The 16,044-nt window shown below is 39.9% G+C and overlaps 1 protein-coding gene across 4 annotated transcripts in view; it reads right to left on the minus strand.

Annotated features, from left to right (window-relative positions):
* Nucleotides 1-16,044, minus strand: part of SLC1A3 (solute carrier family 1 member 3) — a 76,943-nt gene that overhangs the window by 33,782 nt on the left and 27,117 nt on the right. Inside the window, exon 1 of one of the 4 annotated variants that reach the window (XM_042951913.1) lies at nt 5,819-5,867. The exons of the other annotated variants lie outside the window; for them this stretch is intronic. The gene's annotated coding sequence lies outside the window, so the exon portion shown is untranslated. Of the gene's footprint in view, nt 1-5,818; nt 5,868-16,044 lie in introns of those variants that run through there. 4 annotated transcript variants of the gene reach the window in all.

A 16,044-nucleotide genomic window follows, 5' to 3' on the forward strand; every position in this document is an offset into this window, starting at 1 on the left:
TTTAGGCCCAGTTTTACTCCCTGGGTAACTCTGGGAATTCTCCGGAGGCGTGCAGAAGACGTGAATCTAGCTCTTTGTGTCTGTAACTGTACACCTGTTATTGATGCAGAGGATGAAAAGAAAACACCAAACACACATTGTTCTATTTTTAAGCTGTTGTACTCAGTTCCAGGGGAGGAAAGTGCCCTTTCTCCCCTTGAAAGTTACCAAGAGCCAACTATCCTGCTGTAGTGTAAACTCTATTTCCCAACTTCCAAGATAGAGGAGAGAGAGGGAATATGCAGCATGTGTGTGTGTGTGTGTGTGTGTGTGTGTATGCGCGTGCATACCAGTGGGGGCTGGAGGTGCCAGAATAAATCTTTCCTCACATCCGGAAATGCCTATCAGGGGAGCGAACTAGCTGGCAACCAGAAAAGTCTCATGTAATGTTCACTGTCTCAGCCGGCACACGCTCTCGTGTCCTAGGGCAGAACCGCATGCCATGGCGTTAGCAGGCTCTCCACCAAATGTTAACTGAAAGATAGAATCAGTGAATCTTTCCAGGAATAGCATGGCAAAGAACTCTGCCTTTTTAGAAAGAAAGAAAGAAAGAAAGAAAGAAAGAGAAAGAAAGAGAGAAAGAAAGAAAGGAAAGAAAGAAAGAAAGAAAGAAAGAAAGAAAGAAAGAAAGAAAAGAAAGCCAACTTCATAAATTGGCAGTTGGGTGGTGCAATATTTCTCTGTCAAGAGTCCAAATGTTGGCTTTTCTGTTCTGACACTACTCAAGAAAGCAGCGTAATGAGTTTCTGGAACAGCTAGGTCACCTGGGAATTTTGACCCTTCTTCCCTTCTATGTTGACATCTCCAAAAAACATACAATGCATAACCCTTTTTCACATGAAAATGGAGACTTTCATGACACTTTCTAACACAACTGAAAAAACTCTGGGATCTCCGAAAATGATTGTTGCCAGCCTCCCAGGGGATGAGGACCAAACAAAATGATTCCTTGCTTCCATAAAACTTACAGTTGGCTGGAGGAAGTGGGGAATGACAGTGGGGCCAGTTGGTCACACTGCAAGGGTAGGAAAGGTTTCTGGAGGAAGTGACATCCCAGGTAAGTCCTGAAGGTAAGGAGGGCTTTCAGGTGAAGAGGCTGGAGAAGATTTGACACGGGAGGTGAGAAATGAGATGGAAAGGGATAGGCAGAAGCCACAGAAGACATACGCACAACTGACCTTTATTCCAAAAGCAATGTGAGGGGTAAGCTCAGAGTTACTCAACTCTTTAGTTAGACTCTATAGTCTTCATGCAAAAAAGCAGGCAGGGGGACAGAGCAGGGGAATTGATACTGTAGATTAGGACTGAGCCGGTTTTGTCTGGGCTAGGGCAGGGGCGGAGGCCAGAGGCAGAAGTCAGAGTTAAGGAGGTAGAATCCACAAGCCTGGGGATGGGGAGGAACCAGAGGAGGAGACTAAGTTTCTGCCGTAGCTTCTGGTTTCTACATTTCACTTTGATAAAACAACAACAGCAAAACCCCTTTATAATAGTTTTCCTTCTCTTTCTTTCTAAATTGAAAATTGCTGAATTCCCCCTCCAATATTTACATTCTTCCCCCAGGAATAAATTTATTCTACATGAACTCACCATCTTCATAATAATGAACCAGCCGTTTTAAAATCTTAGTAACTTGGAAGGGACCTGTGGGTCCTTTCTAGGCAGAGAGGAGAGCTTAGAATTATGAGGTCTTTACTGGGCCTTTAAGTTTATTTTGTATACAGTTCTAGTTATGCACATACCTGGTAACTCATTCTGTAGCCTATGCCCATTTTTTTTTTTTAAGTTTTATTTATTTAGTTTTGAGAGAGAGAGAGGAGAGAGAGCACATGCACACGTTTGTGTGCAGGCGGGGGAGGGGCAGAGGGAGGCAGAGAGAGAGAGATCCCAAGCAGTCTCTGTGCAGTCAGCACAGAGCCCCATGAGGGGCTTGAACTCACAAACTGTGAGGTCATGACCTGAGCCACCCAGGTGGCTGAGCCCCATCTCATGCCCACTTTGAAACAAATGAAAGAATCCCATTCTCAAAGGGTAGCCCTGCCTAACTCAATATTCTCTGGCCAACTGAGTTCTACCAGCTCCTAAGAGCTATGGTCACTAAGGCTCTTCAAGGTCTCTATTGTGTTATAGACTTCTAGTGCTTGTACCTGTTTGTGAATCTCTTGACCTAAAATCATGGTCTGAGAGACAGAGAAAGAAGTCAAAAACACTAGACAGATATGATCAGCAAAATTCAGATGTGGAAAGCTAATGTTACATGACAAACCATCTAGTCTCTTCAACAAACAAATTGCAAAAGAAAAGAGTGGGAGAGAGTGAGAGAGAGTGGTGAAGAGAGAGAGAGAGAGAAACTATAGATCAAGAGATTTAAAAGATACAAAACAGGGGAGCCTGGGTGGCTCAGCCGGCTAAATGTCCAACTTCAGCTCAGGTCATGATCTCCGGGCTCCCGGGTTCGAGCCCTGCATCAGGCTCTCTACTGTCAGCACAGAGCCCACTTTGGATTCTCTGTCTCCCTCTTTCTGTCCCTACCCCACTCGTGTGCATGTGCATGCACACGCGCGCTCTCTCTCTCTCTCTCTCTCAAAAACAAATAAACATAAAAAACAAATCTAAAGGATACAAAACATTTCCAACATAAGACGTGGCTTGATTCAAATTAATAAACTGGAAAAAGAAAGGGAGAAAAGAAATGGGGCTATTTGAAAATGGACTAGATAATATTATTAAGAGATTATTGTTAATTTCTAAACAAATGATAATGGGCATTACTATGTTTTGGGCAAAGAACTCTCTTTTTTAGACATAAGTGATTCTACCGGAAACTACTTTCCCTCACACTATAGAAAGTCCCTATCCTGTATCAAGGAGAAAAGTCTTTCGTTCTCATCCCAGAGCTAGAGGTCAAGGTAGAAAAAGTGAACCAGTTCATTTAACATTTAATCTTATTTCCCCACCTGTCTCTGCACTAAGACTTGCATGCCCCATATAAAAACAGTGAGGTAGGCTGACATTCCTAGACTTGACTTTCAGTTTACCCAGTAGTTTATTCCTGAAAAGAAACTGAAAGTGAAATCAATAACCCTAAAGGCTTTGAAGTAAATTTTAAATGCACTACAGTAATCCATGATGGAGCATTTTATAATTCATTAGTTTTGAAAAATGCACAGTTATTCTCAATTGGGAAGGCACATCTTTCTCAAGGGTTGGGAAGAGGAGAAAATGAGTATCACGGTATCAGAAAAATCTTTAGGGCCCTTTTAAACTACACAAGTTTACATAGCTCCTTCTGCTCCCCCCACACCAAAAACAGACACAACAAAACAAACAAATATATTAGCTACTATTAATCACTAAGAAGAGCGAGTTTTATCCCTCAAGTAGGTTGGAACTGGACAGATTTTGAGAACCATTCATCTGGACTTTCCTTTAGGATATTTTTTTCCAAGTGAACTCTACCTTGATCTTTCAACAGTCGGAAATTGTTTTAGAACAAATCTACTGGAATGAAGTTCCTGAAGGAGATAGGAGGAATATATATGTGTGTGTGTGTGTGTGTGTGTGTGTGTGTGTGTGTGTGTGTGTGTATGTATATATATATATATATTTTTTTTTTTTAACAAATAATGAACTACAGATAGGCTAGAGCCCTGTTCTTTGTGACACTTTTCGGTCTCGATCTTAGGAATCAACAGAAGATAGGATTGTTTTTTTCTTCGAGAATCCTTAAAATAGGAATTTAAGCCAATTGTCCATTTTTCCTGATAGAGATAAAAAATACAGAGACTCTTTTACCCATGAGCTCATCAGATAAGTTCGTTCAGCTAGGATTGACTTGGTGACTTTTATAATTAAACACACATAAAGACTATAATAACTGAACTGTACAATTAGGGCTGTTCATTATATGTATGTAAAAGTGTATATTTGCGGTGTTTCTTTTGAATGGTTTTTTGTTTTCATATTTTTTCCTTCTGTTGAAATCTTAGTAACCCTTGAACCACAGGTCATTTATGCAGCTGGAGTCATGAGAGATCAAATCCTGCACTTTCGACATTGAGTCTTTCGACAATGTATGTGGTTGAAAGGAAGAAGAGAGAGAATACTCGTCTGTAAAGACCAGCAACACAGTGGGCCTGCTCATGCTTAAAGAAGTTCTTTTCAAGCCCCCTTCCTGATGAGGTCGCACTTTTTGAATGTGGATTTCAGCTATCTGTACATGTGGGAGGCTGGTATCAGTAGCTCAGTGTCACAAGAAGGCCAAAGGGTTTATCCTCCAAGAATGCCATGATTGTGAACAAAGCCCATAGAAACCATGAATACCTTCTCAGGGGAACCAAACACTGTAAAAGCCAAACACTCAGATTGCACAGAGGGGGAGACAGTATGAGCTACAGTACAGAAAACATTGGGAGGTTGTTCTAAGATCTGATTAATTATGGGGAGCAAAAATGGTAGATTTTGCAGGCTCAAATTGATTTAAGAACTGTGTTCCAAATTATATTAGTCATCAGTAAAAATGTCTTGACACAAAACTCAAAATTCCTTGAAAAGTTTCTAAATTAAATTTTTGAAACTTAAATTTGTTGCTCAGAGTGGCTAGTCTCGTCTGTATATAAAATGATCAAATATACAGATCTTTTAAAATTTCAACATGGAGACAGTGCATTAATTTTTAGAAACTTAATGATGGAAAGGTATTTAGAGGAATAAAATACTATTTCCTACATATCTATGTGTTTGATCCTCAAAATAAAAAAGGATAAATACAAACCAAATGGTAAGTCTGAAGTTGATTAATGCCTTAATTGAAAGAAAATTCTAAGCGATCATACAGAAATGCAGAATATCATACATTAATCCTAATTTTATAACGCTATAGAAAATAATAGACAATTCAAATAGCAGGATTCTAAATGCTCACCATAAACCCATAGCTCTCAGAGCCTATTTTAGCCTTCTCCACATAAAGGCTGGCATGAATTAAAAACAAGAAACAAAAAAAGCCATGAAGTTACTGTGATACATTGTGATAAAAGAAACCACTCTCTTGTACCACATAATAATGGTTATGACTGCTGCCTTTTCTCAAAAACTGATTTCAGTTGTAAAAATAAAATAAAATGGATAATTGGAGTCTGGATGTTTGTTAAGAAAATAGCCTTTCGGTCAAAATTTGACCACAATCTGCCTTTTTCTGGTGCTGACCAAAAATCTCTTTCCATGAAAGAAGCACTGATTTTACCTTAATTTTTATATATTCTTCAGTGTAAGTAGACCAAATGGGTAGATTGGCAGGAATACTGTACCAAAGTAAAATTGATTAAATTTGCTTTAATGGATTTGATCTCTGTTCCTCTCTCTCTCATCTCTCTCTCTCTTTGCTGAGCAAAGTTTGGAATTCTGAATGCCAAAGAAAATGTTTACTTAATAAAAGATACGTTTGAATTTGAGTGTATCTTGGTTGAATGTCAAAAATGAAAACATTTATTTGGAAGGATTGAGTATGCTTTGCTCCAGAGAAATTCATGGCAGCTAATTTTGCCTTTTGTGCATTAAAATTAATTAAATTATTTCATTCAAGTCCCCTTAAAAAGTTGTATTATGATTGGCATGTGGCTGAAAATGGAAATTGGTTAACAGTGAGTGTTTGCTGAGTACTCACAGGATTCATAAAATATTTTAAGAGGAAAATGATCAAATTAGATTCTTACTTGAAACTACCACGGAAGAACTACATTTTTCCAATAGGCTAATTAAAGAAAACAAATGAAAGTTAAACCTTAGCCATGCAGAATCATGCAGCTTTCTTTGCATCTCTTGTGTGAGTATGATGTGGGCAGAGTCTAATTCCATCACAATTCTTGACAAATACGTATTTTATAACATGATGTCATCTGGGATGTATAGTTTATCAGAATAGATGCGTTTTGGGCTGTGGACAGAGATGACTTCAGTGAGAAACACCCCATGGGACCAGTTCTATCCCTAAGTCTTTTATCCCAATAGCACAATGAACACGGGGTGATCTGTGGTTCTTTAAAATTTTTGCCTTTGCCTCTGCTTCCCTCGCGGACACTATTTGTACTCCCCCTTGCAGGAATTACTTGTACCTGCAGAGTTTCAAGAGATCTTTTTTTCCCTCAAAAATTCCTTTTTTGAGCAGTATTCATGAGTAAAGTGAGTAATTTCTATTTCTTGAAATAAAAAATATTGAAGTAGAAAGTTTTCAAAGACTTAGGAACCACTCGGTGGAATTTTCTCCTTAAAGAGACCACAAATATGATGCCACAAATTGTTTTCCTTCTAATATCCAATTCCCCTTTCCCAGTAGGCAGGTTAGATTGTCATTGTCAACGTGGACAACTGCTCCACAGCACTGTGTGGGGGAGTGGGGCTGGGGACACCTACAGAGGAGGCTGACTACGCAGCTTAATCAAAGTGGAGGCACACTGTCTGCCTTCATGAAGCTTGCATTTGGAGAGGCCACTCTGGCTCTGAGCCACCAAAAGCAAATCACAGGGCAGGAGAATAAAGCCAACACACATACCAGAGTGTGGTTTTGTCCAACCACAGGGGGCAGACATTACTGAACAATGTCTAACATTTAGATTTCCAAAAAGCTTGGGATATTTTGTTTATTTTTCGAGGGTTTTAATCTTATGCCCCTTGTGTGGATTTCAACACAGAAAGGATAATCTGAAACAGCAAAATAAACAGAGGAAACCAATTGTTAGTGAAAAAAACCCAGCCCTTGTTATCAAGGATAGTTCATGTAATACTCTATCGGTGTTCTTTACAATTCCAGAGTTCCTTTGGTCAGACCAAAAATCCACCCTGTGTCCAGCAGCAGCACCCATGTTGCCCTTCTTGCTGGTAACTTCAAAAGACCCAACCATCTTTCGTTTTCCTTGAATAATATCGTTTTATTCTTTTGTAAAAAGTGTTCAGTGGCTTAAATTTAACTTATACCAAAGAGTCTTCAGGGGGTTTCTTTAATGAAACACAAAGGAATGACTTACAACTAACTCATACATTATGTCTACATCTGTAAAAGGATGTCAACATCAACACAAGAAGTTGCTTGGGCTGTAACCCTGTTCAGGCATAAAAGTTAGCAATAATCAGGATCATGACAAATCAGCTCATCAAGCAAAAGTAAAACTCACTGCTGGGAATTCAAGAAATTAGGTGGAAGCTGAATGAAACAATCTTCCAAGTGACTGAGAATGGCCAGTTGCAAACTTCATTCTGGCTCTTCCAGGTCAAGAGGCAGGAGAAGTAATTCTTCAAAGATGCAGAGTTAAGATTTGGATTTGAGATCTCACTAGTGCTTGACAAAGCGGGGTGCCCCCAAAACACAATTACAGGGACTCTTGTTGCATCCCCCAAGTGCAGACACCTCAGGAGAGCAAACATTTACTTTCTGAATGGAAAACAATTCACCTGGAATTATAGCTCACAGTCAAAAGAATGATAAGAAATATGTAATTCAATAGTATTGTAAAAGATCTGAACAGAATTCTCACCACCGGGGCAGGAGGCCATTCTGTAAATCAAGATGTACCAGGCCACTGACACTAGGGGGTTGTGTCAGCACCTCCGTCTTGGCGTCCGCGCTCCTTGAGTCGGTGGGGAGAGGGGTGGGGGGGGGTTGGGGCTCGACTCTGTCATCCAGAGGTTCTCTTGCTTCAGTCTGTGTCTTCCTCAACCTCACCCCCAACCACGCCTTCAGCACAACCACTGGGGCGGCTGAGGAATGTGTCGATTTAGAGAGATTATCTGATCACTGCCTTGGAGAACTTACATTCTGCTCACCCGAGTATCTATACTCCATATCTCCAAAAGTGAAAATTAGGCATGGGGAGAAAGTTCTCTGACCCAAGCAGTCTGTTGAAAGCTTTGTGTTAAAACTCTAGCCGTGGTAGGTTAGAACAAGGAGCAAACAACCGTTTAGAGTGCGTCTTCCAAAAGAATTGACATTACAAGGTTACACCTGATTTAAGAAAAAATTTAAATTGTGTTAAAAATCATATAGAATTTACCATCTTAACTCTTTGAAAATGTATAGTTCAGTCGTGTTAAGTATATTCACATTGTTGTGTCACCTGACATTTTAAAAATTAACTTTATTTTTATTCACTGTAACTCAAGAAATTAACACATTATATTTTAATGTAGCCAAAAGTTATAACTGATTAGTCTACATACATTTTAAGGGATTTCAATAATATTTTAACATAGCCAAAGACTTAATATTTGAATTTTTCTCTTTTTGAAATGAAAACGCATAATTATAATGCCCAGACTACATATCTTAGGACTTCAAAAGTTTTAGCTAAAATATGAATCTTTACAGGTAAAAGCAAAAAACAACAAAAAACCCCAAAAAACAAAAAAACCCCAAAAAAACCCACCCCCTCAACCCAAGGAATAGCAAATGCTGACAAGAATGTGGAGTAATTAGAACTCTCATACACTGTTGGCGGGGATGTGAAATAGTGCAACTAATACAGAACACAGTCTGACAGTTTTTCAAAAGATCAAGCAGAGTTACCATATGATTTAGCAATTCTGCTTCAAGGTATATACCCAAGAGAAATAAAAACATATGCCCATAAATGTCGTTAGCAACATTATTCATTATAGCAAAAAAAAAAAAAAAAAAAAAAAAAGCGAACAACTCAAATGTCCACCAACTAATAAATGGATAAAGACACTGTGGTATGTCCATATAATGGGATATTATGTGGCCATAAAAGGGAATGAAATACTAATACACGTGACAACATGGACGAACTTTGAAGATATACTAAGTGAAAGAAGCCAGTCACAGAGGACCATATACTGTAAAATTCCATGTAGACGAAATGTCTTGAATACACAGATCTGTAGAGAAAGAAAATAGATTGGTGTTTCCTAGGGCTGGGGAAATGGGATAATTAGGGGATGATGGCTAAGGAGTGTGGGGTTTCTTTTTGGAGTGATGAAATGTTCTAAAATGGATTATGGTGATAGATGCACAACTCTGAATACACTAAAAGCCATTGAATTACACACACAAAGTGCATGCATATGAACTGCATCTCAATAAAACTATTAAAAAAAATTAGTGCCATCTTAAAAGGGGCGCTAGGCTGGTTCAGTCAGAAGAGCACACGACTCCTGATCTTGGAGTCATGAGTTCAAGCCCCATGTTGGGTGTAGAGATTACTTAAAAATAAAATCTTAAAAAAAAAAAAAAAAACAACAGTAAGTGCCACTTTGAAATAAGATAAGCATAAATCTACCAATACCAATAAGTAATTTTAGGGGCTTCATAGAAGTAAAAGAACCCCCTTCATAAAATGGCTTCTATCATTTTATGTATATAAGTACGCATGTATGTATGTAATCTCTACACCCAACATGGGGCTCAGACTCACGACCCCCACATCAAGAGTTACATGCTCCTCCAACTTACCCAGCCAGATGCCCCTAGCTTCTCTCATTCTAAGGAACAAGGAGAAGGTTAGTGGTGGGTGGTAATGTTTTGCAGCAAGAGTCTCTAGCAGTTGAAAGTCTGATAACACGTTGTGATGTAACTGTCTTTCACATAAGCAAAGTGTGCGTACGTGTATATGCAGCACTTCTCAGGCACCTAACCTCACTTGGTAGTTGTTAAATTACTGTTCAGATGTTTATTTGATAGGAAATTATATAGAGACTTCAAGCCATGTTCCCATTGGATACCTGTGTTGTAAGCTAAACCCGAATGTTTTCTCCTAAAATCAAATGCTGCTGGGTGCTCAATTCAAAGGGAAAAGCAATGAACAGATTAAAGTCCACAGGTTGAATTCTCTCAGTTTTAAGATTTTCCGCCAAAAAGTTTTCTTAAGCCTTTCTTAACTTCTACTGATCTGAATGCTAGCAGATAAAAGGGCTTGAAAACCATAAACTATTATATCTATATGGTATTAGAGGATTTAAAATTGCCAATCATGCTTAGGTTTAATAGCTTATACTGTACATGGAAATATGTTGTTAGTTTTTATTTTTTATTAAAAAATTTTTTTAAGTTTATTTATTTATTTATTTTGAGAGTGACAGAGATAGCACAAGTGGGAGAGGGGCAGAGAGAGAGGGAAAGAGACAATCCCAAGCAGGCTCTGCACTGCCAGCACAGAGCCCAACGTGGGGCTCGAACCGTGAGTTCATGACCTGAGCTGAAACCAAAAGTCAGACCCTTAACCAACTGAGCCACCCAGGCGCCCCATACAGTTTTTCCCTTATACTGCATAAGAGTCACACTATCTCATAGTAAATGTGTTCCTATATCATATAGAATTTAATATGTAAACATTTTTCATGTACCCATAAAAGCGTTATGAATTTTCGTTTTGTTATTTCTAAATGTGATTAAGAACTACTACATTGCCTGGCTCTAAAACTATGTTCAGAGTCCATGCCAAAAAGGAATGCTTGCAGATATGTCATTAAGCATATGTCTCAAGAGAAGACTCCTGAAGTTGATTCTAAAACAAACAAAAAAACATGGCAAGAGTCCAGGATGGAAGCTACTAATGTTTCCATTTTTTCTTAAATATTTAGTGTGTACACTGATATTAAGGATTTTTTTCTTGTTATGTATCCCTATATTATAATTTGGGAAACTTTTGTGACATACTTTTAGGTAAATGGCTTTAAAATAATGAAACTTCACCTCTTAGCACAAACACCTTTAAGAACACTGCATTCACATTACAGCTTACTTACAAATAACCTAGTAGAAAAACAAATTCTGGAAAAGTTGTAAATTAAAAGAGTTAGCAACAGTTGAGGCACTGTAAGACTACAGTACTTTTTTGAGTTAGAAGGACTTCGGAAAAAAGAACAAACATACAAAGCTATGTGTGCACGTACACATATTGTGTTCATATTGTGCTCTAAGGAAAAATTGTGCCCCCAAATTTCATAGCATAAGCATCTACTGCATCATCCCCTACTAAAGACGTGTCATGCTCTGTCTGCAGAAGCGTTTTGGTAATTCATGTAAAACACCGGTAGAGAAGTCTGTACCACGAATGGAAGGAAAGTAAAGAGCTTGGTTGGCAAAACTGTCTTCAAGTGATTGACAGCTCTTGGGGTATATGTGTGTATGTTGAGGGATGGCATAGGACATTAAAGAAACATAAAATATGTATCATCTTAAAATATTATACCTGTCTTATGTCTTCTTTGCTTTCAGAAATGTAATGAAATTTCTGGCATGTGCTTCAAAATAATCCAGTAGTGGGACAGAGTGTAGATCGGGGAGGGGATTCAGGGATATTACAGATGAAACAAGATTGTGTGTGTATATATACAGATATTTTTTCTGGAAAGTACTGACAAGTTCTGGTAATATGGATGCTGTCTTAGCAGGCTGGATCTAGGAGACCTATCTTGCTCTTCCTATAGAATTCTTCCTAAGACATTAGCCAACAGCTCCTTCTGATTTGTTTACTCATCTCTAGAATCAAAGAACTCAGACACTGGCCACCTTTCCTGCAGTACCCTGTGAAAGGAAACCCTCTTAGTAATTTAGAGGAATTTTCTTTCCTCTGAAGAAAACTTGGGTAGAAGAAACTCAAGCAATTGTTTAAAATACATACATACATACATACATACAAACATACATACATACATACATACATACATACATACATACATACACAGATGGCAAAACCTCTTTCCCCACATGAGGAAGTCCTGGAAACAAACATTTGAAAACAGTGTTACACAGATATTGTAGATATTGATGGGTTAGTAAGACAAGTGTGATCATGGTTGTGTGCTGCCTTGCAACCTGGGGATCTGAGACTATTGCAAACATTTTCTCCATGAGGCAGCTAAAAAGTTTTAAAAAGGTTTTAAAACGTAAAAACCTAGATTCCAGCCAGAAACAAAATTGGCTAGATAATTCCGGCAGATCAATCCTCCAGCAGAGAGTAATCCCATCACAAAATCTTCTTTCTGCTTATCAGGAGATGCTCTCTAAACACTGAACAGAGAGATGACAGGATACTTAGCGTGCCCTGGAGACATACAATCCATGACATTGTCACAGAAAGTCTTGTCTGGCTGTAGAAATTCTGTGTGTGTGTGTGTGTGTGTGTGTGTGTGTGTCTGTTGATAGACATTCCAGCATCTTTTTACTTGGCTTTCTGGGACACAGACAAGTCTTTCATAATGGAACACAGGTACCCAAACATTTTCAGGGTATGCGGTTCTCCTAGCAGAAGTCTATTCAAATGAGAATCAATAGACTGAGTGTCTTTGTGTTTGGGAGTACTTTCATGTTTTGCTCTGTATATTTCTATATTGTTTTGCTCATACAAATGGTAAGCATTCATTTTATTTAAATGAGTTTAACTAAAATCATATGGAATAAATAATGAATAAATAATGGAATAAATGAATAAATAAATGGAATAATGAATAAATAATGCCTTTGGGAGCATGCATTAGTAGGGGTGAGGGAAAAACCAGAAAGAGCTTCCTGGAAGATGGGGTATCTGAACTAATAAGGTATAGCCTCAGTGGTCATACCTGCAAAGAACGATTCTAGAAAAACTGTAAAGTGGTGGTCCTCAACCCTGGGTGCCCAGTAAAATCACCTGGAGCACTATAGAGAAACATCAATTCTCAAGCCCCGTTTCAGACCAATTAATTGAAGAATCTGGGGGGAGGGTAGGGGTGGGTGATGGCCAGGGGACTACGTCCCGTGTAGTGTAATTAACCTGGATGGGACAGTACAGACTCTCAGAATGTGAACTGCAGAAGTGAGAGGTGCATAAGATGGCATGTCGCTGTGGACACACCCCTGCCCCCAGCCCCCACCCATGACTTCCAGTCCTTGACCATAAATCTCCAGTCAGCATTTATCTGGTAACTTACTCTCTTGGAAGCCATTATTGATCGCATGAACAGAAGAAAAACATCTATTCCCAACGCCTCCCACAGATCTATAGTTCTACAGTGGTTTGAGGAAATCATTAGATTGGTAATATAAGGGGGAAAAATCTTATTTTTCTTAGAGAATGGTTCAATTTTAAAGGAAGCTTTTAAAATTTCCTTCTTTTTAATTTTTTTTAAAAGAGACTTTCAAAAACTTCCTACAACACAGAACTGATCAAAACCACAGGTTAAGTTGAAAATGCTGCAATTTATAGATAAGAGCTCCCACCTCATGCAGACCCAAGCCTTCTGGAAAGTTGCATCTGACACAGAGCCTTGAGCCTGTGGCCTCTGATCTTTCAGCTCAAGAACTGTTCCATTTTTACCACAAACATATTTTCACAGGCATTCATTTCTGAGGGGTTAGGTGATCACAGGCTGAACTCTTCTGGGCCAATGGTTTGATACAACAGCTGAACAAAACCCAGCCAGTATGATCAGAGGGTTAGGTCCATGTCCCTGTCCCTACCCAGTCATATGACATGTGGAGCACTGAGTTCAAGTCTGGGAGTGGGTGGGGTCCAAGGGAGGGCAACCAGAGTGGTGAAGAATTGGGACACTTGGCCTGTGTTTAGGGGTCTTTTGACTGGAAGAACTCTCATCCTTCATTTTTCCATGTGGCACAATTAGGACTAGTGGGCAGACCTCACAGGAGACAGATTTTAGCTCAACAGGTTGGACCATCTGAGAGTGGAATGTTCAGGTGGCAGCTGACAGCCACCTTCTGGAGGTGTGGAGGGGGGATTCCCACCCTGGGTGCCAGGCTGTATGGTGTCCCCTCTGCCTGCCTTCCAGCTAGGACAGCTTCAGGTCTCCTGGCTCGCCTCCTGTAAACTGAACGGCTCCCCTCTGAAAGGGAAAGTTTTTCTGGTCAAAACCCTGTCAGGAGACTCTTCTCTCAGACTTCCCATCTGTGAGGCCACATTCCCAGGGGGTGATTTTTACTGGGAAACCCACAGGGCCCCACCCCTGGCTCTTACTGCATTTAACGGTGCAAGAGTCAGGTGTGAGGAAAACAATGAGGAGCAACAATTAACAAATGCTCCTTCTCTCCGGCTGACAGAGTTGTTTCCTGCCAGGGAGCACTGGTTTCCTGCTAGGGAGCACTTGTTTCTGGAACACCGGAGAGTCTGGAACAGGGATGCTCCCATTGCTCCCTGCATACTTTGGGCTCATCCTGCCTGGGTCACCACTGCCTCCTCATATTGCAGTCACAAGTCTATCTCCCAACCAGACTTTGAACTTCTTGAAGTCAGGGGCCTTGTCGTCTTCATTTTGGTATCTTTAGGTCCTAGAAAAGTGGCTGGCACATAAAAAGCCTCTACAAATGCTTACTGGATGAAGCTGTCTGTAATAGAAAGGTAGACTTTTTCTGAGGTAGCCAGACTTAAATGATTTGGTCTACATCTCAACAAAACCCCAAATCCACTAACATTTTTTAAAATAAGTTTTTAAAAATAATTACTCAGGTTTCCTTTCAATATGGTGCCAAAAAAAAAAAAAAAAAAAAAAAAAAAAAAAAAAAAAAAAGGCCAGGTGATCTCTACCCCATGGATGGGTCTTCCCATTTTACTCTACCACTTTCTTTTCTAGATGGACATTACTTGCCTACTTTCCAATGTTTCTAAGCAGCTCTAGACAGAAAATAAAGCAGGACCAGCCTATTGGCTTCAGATGAGCTGGGCTGAAGCTTCTTTCTGGCTGGCTTGTTTCAAGGCCACCACAAAGACTTTTCACGTGTTGAGACAGAGACTCAGTTTGTCTAAAGGTCTAGTTTGCAGGAAAAGCTCTGCTTACTGCGTGTGGAATTCGCTGCCCTGTGGATTCCAGAGTGCCACACACTGGGCCCCAGTGTCTCAGGAAAGACTGGGATGGAGAGTTGTATAACCAATGAAAATATTTAGAATTATGCAGCTGTGATAAGGTAATCACATCCCATGCTGCAGGGCAGAAAGTAATCCCCTCCAGCGGTGAGGAAGGAATTCTCTCTGGCTCCCATGTTGTTACTCGATTAACTTCATGGTTTCTTCCATTTACCTTTATTTATTTATTTATTTTTAATATTTTTTTAATGTTTATTTTTGGGAGAGAGAGACAAAGTGTGAGTGGGGGAGGATCAGAGAGAGAGGGAGACACAGAATCCGAAGCAGGCTCTAGGCTCTGAGCTGTCAGCACAGAGCCTGATGCAGGGTTTGAACTCAAAAGAGGTGACATCATAACCTGAGCCCGAAGTCAGACGCCTAACTGACTGAGCCACCCACGTGCCCCTCTTCAATTTACCTTTAATAGGAAAGTGATGGCTGGAAGGATCACACATGAGACATGTGCAATCTGGAGGCTTAGTTACCTGCCTCTGACTGAAACTGTCTCTTCTTGCCCTAGAATTTTGATTTATACAAAGCAGACCACCAGAACAGCTCTCACTGATGCTATTACTGCCAAAAGCTTCCACTAATTGAGCACATGCTATGTGCCAGGCGTAAATGCTCACAACATAGGTACCCATGACATAGGTACTGTTATCACCTTCATTTTACAGAGAATGAAAGGGAGGCCCCAAGAACCTCCTCCCCACCCAAGACAGGCACTTTTGTTTCTTCCACAAAATGTACGCGTGGGGAAAAAGGGAGACATCTACAGTCCCTTTTCTCATACATTAATGCCTGGGGTATTTCAAACAGGCATCATCTATACCCAGAGCCATGACAATCAATAGTTTAAAATGTTGAATTTTTCTTTTAAAAAAAAAAATTTTTTTTTAACGTTTATGTATTTTTGAGACAGAGAAACACAAAGCATGAACGGGGGAGGGTCAGAGGGAGGGAGACACAGGATCTGAAACAGGCTCCAGGCTCTGAGCTGTCAGCACAGAGCCGGACGAGGGGCTCAAACTCACGGACCGCGAGATCATGACCTGAGCCGAAGTCAGACGCTTAACCGACTGAGCCACCCAGGCGCCCCAAAATGTTGAATTTTTCTTAAGTCATTTTGGCTTTCATTTTTGCAAGCTCTTGACAAACCCTTCATATG

This window comes from Panthera leo, chromosome A1, assembly GCF_018350215.1.
Source record: "Panthera leo isolate Ple1 chromosome A1, P.leo_Ple1_pat1.1, whole genome shotgun sequence".
NCBI classification, from domain to species: domain Eukaryota; kingdom Metazoa; phylum Chordata; class Mammalia; order Carnivora; family Felidae; genus Panthera; species Panthera leo.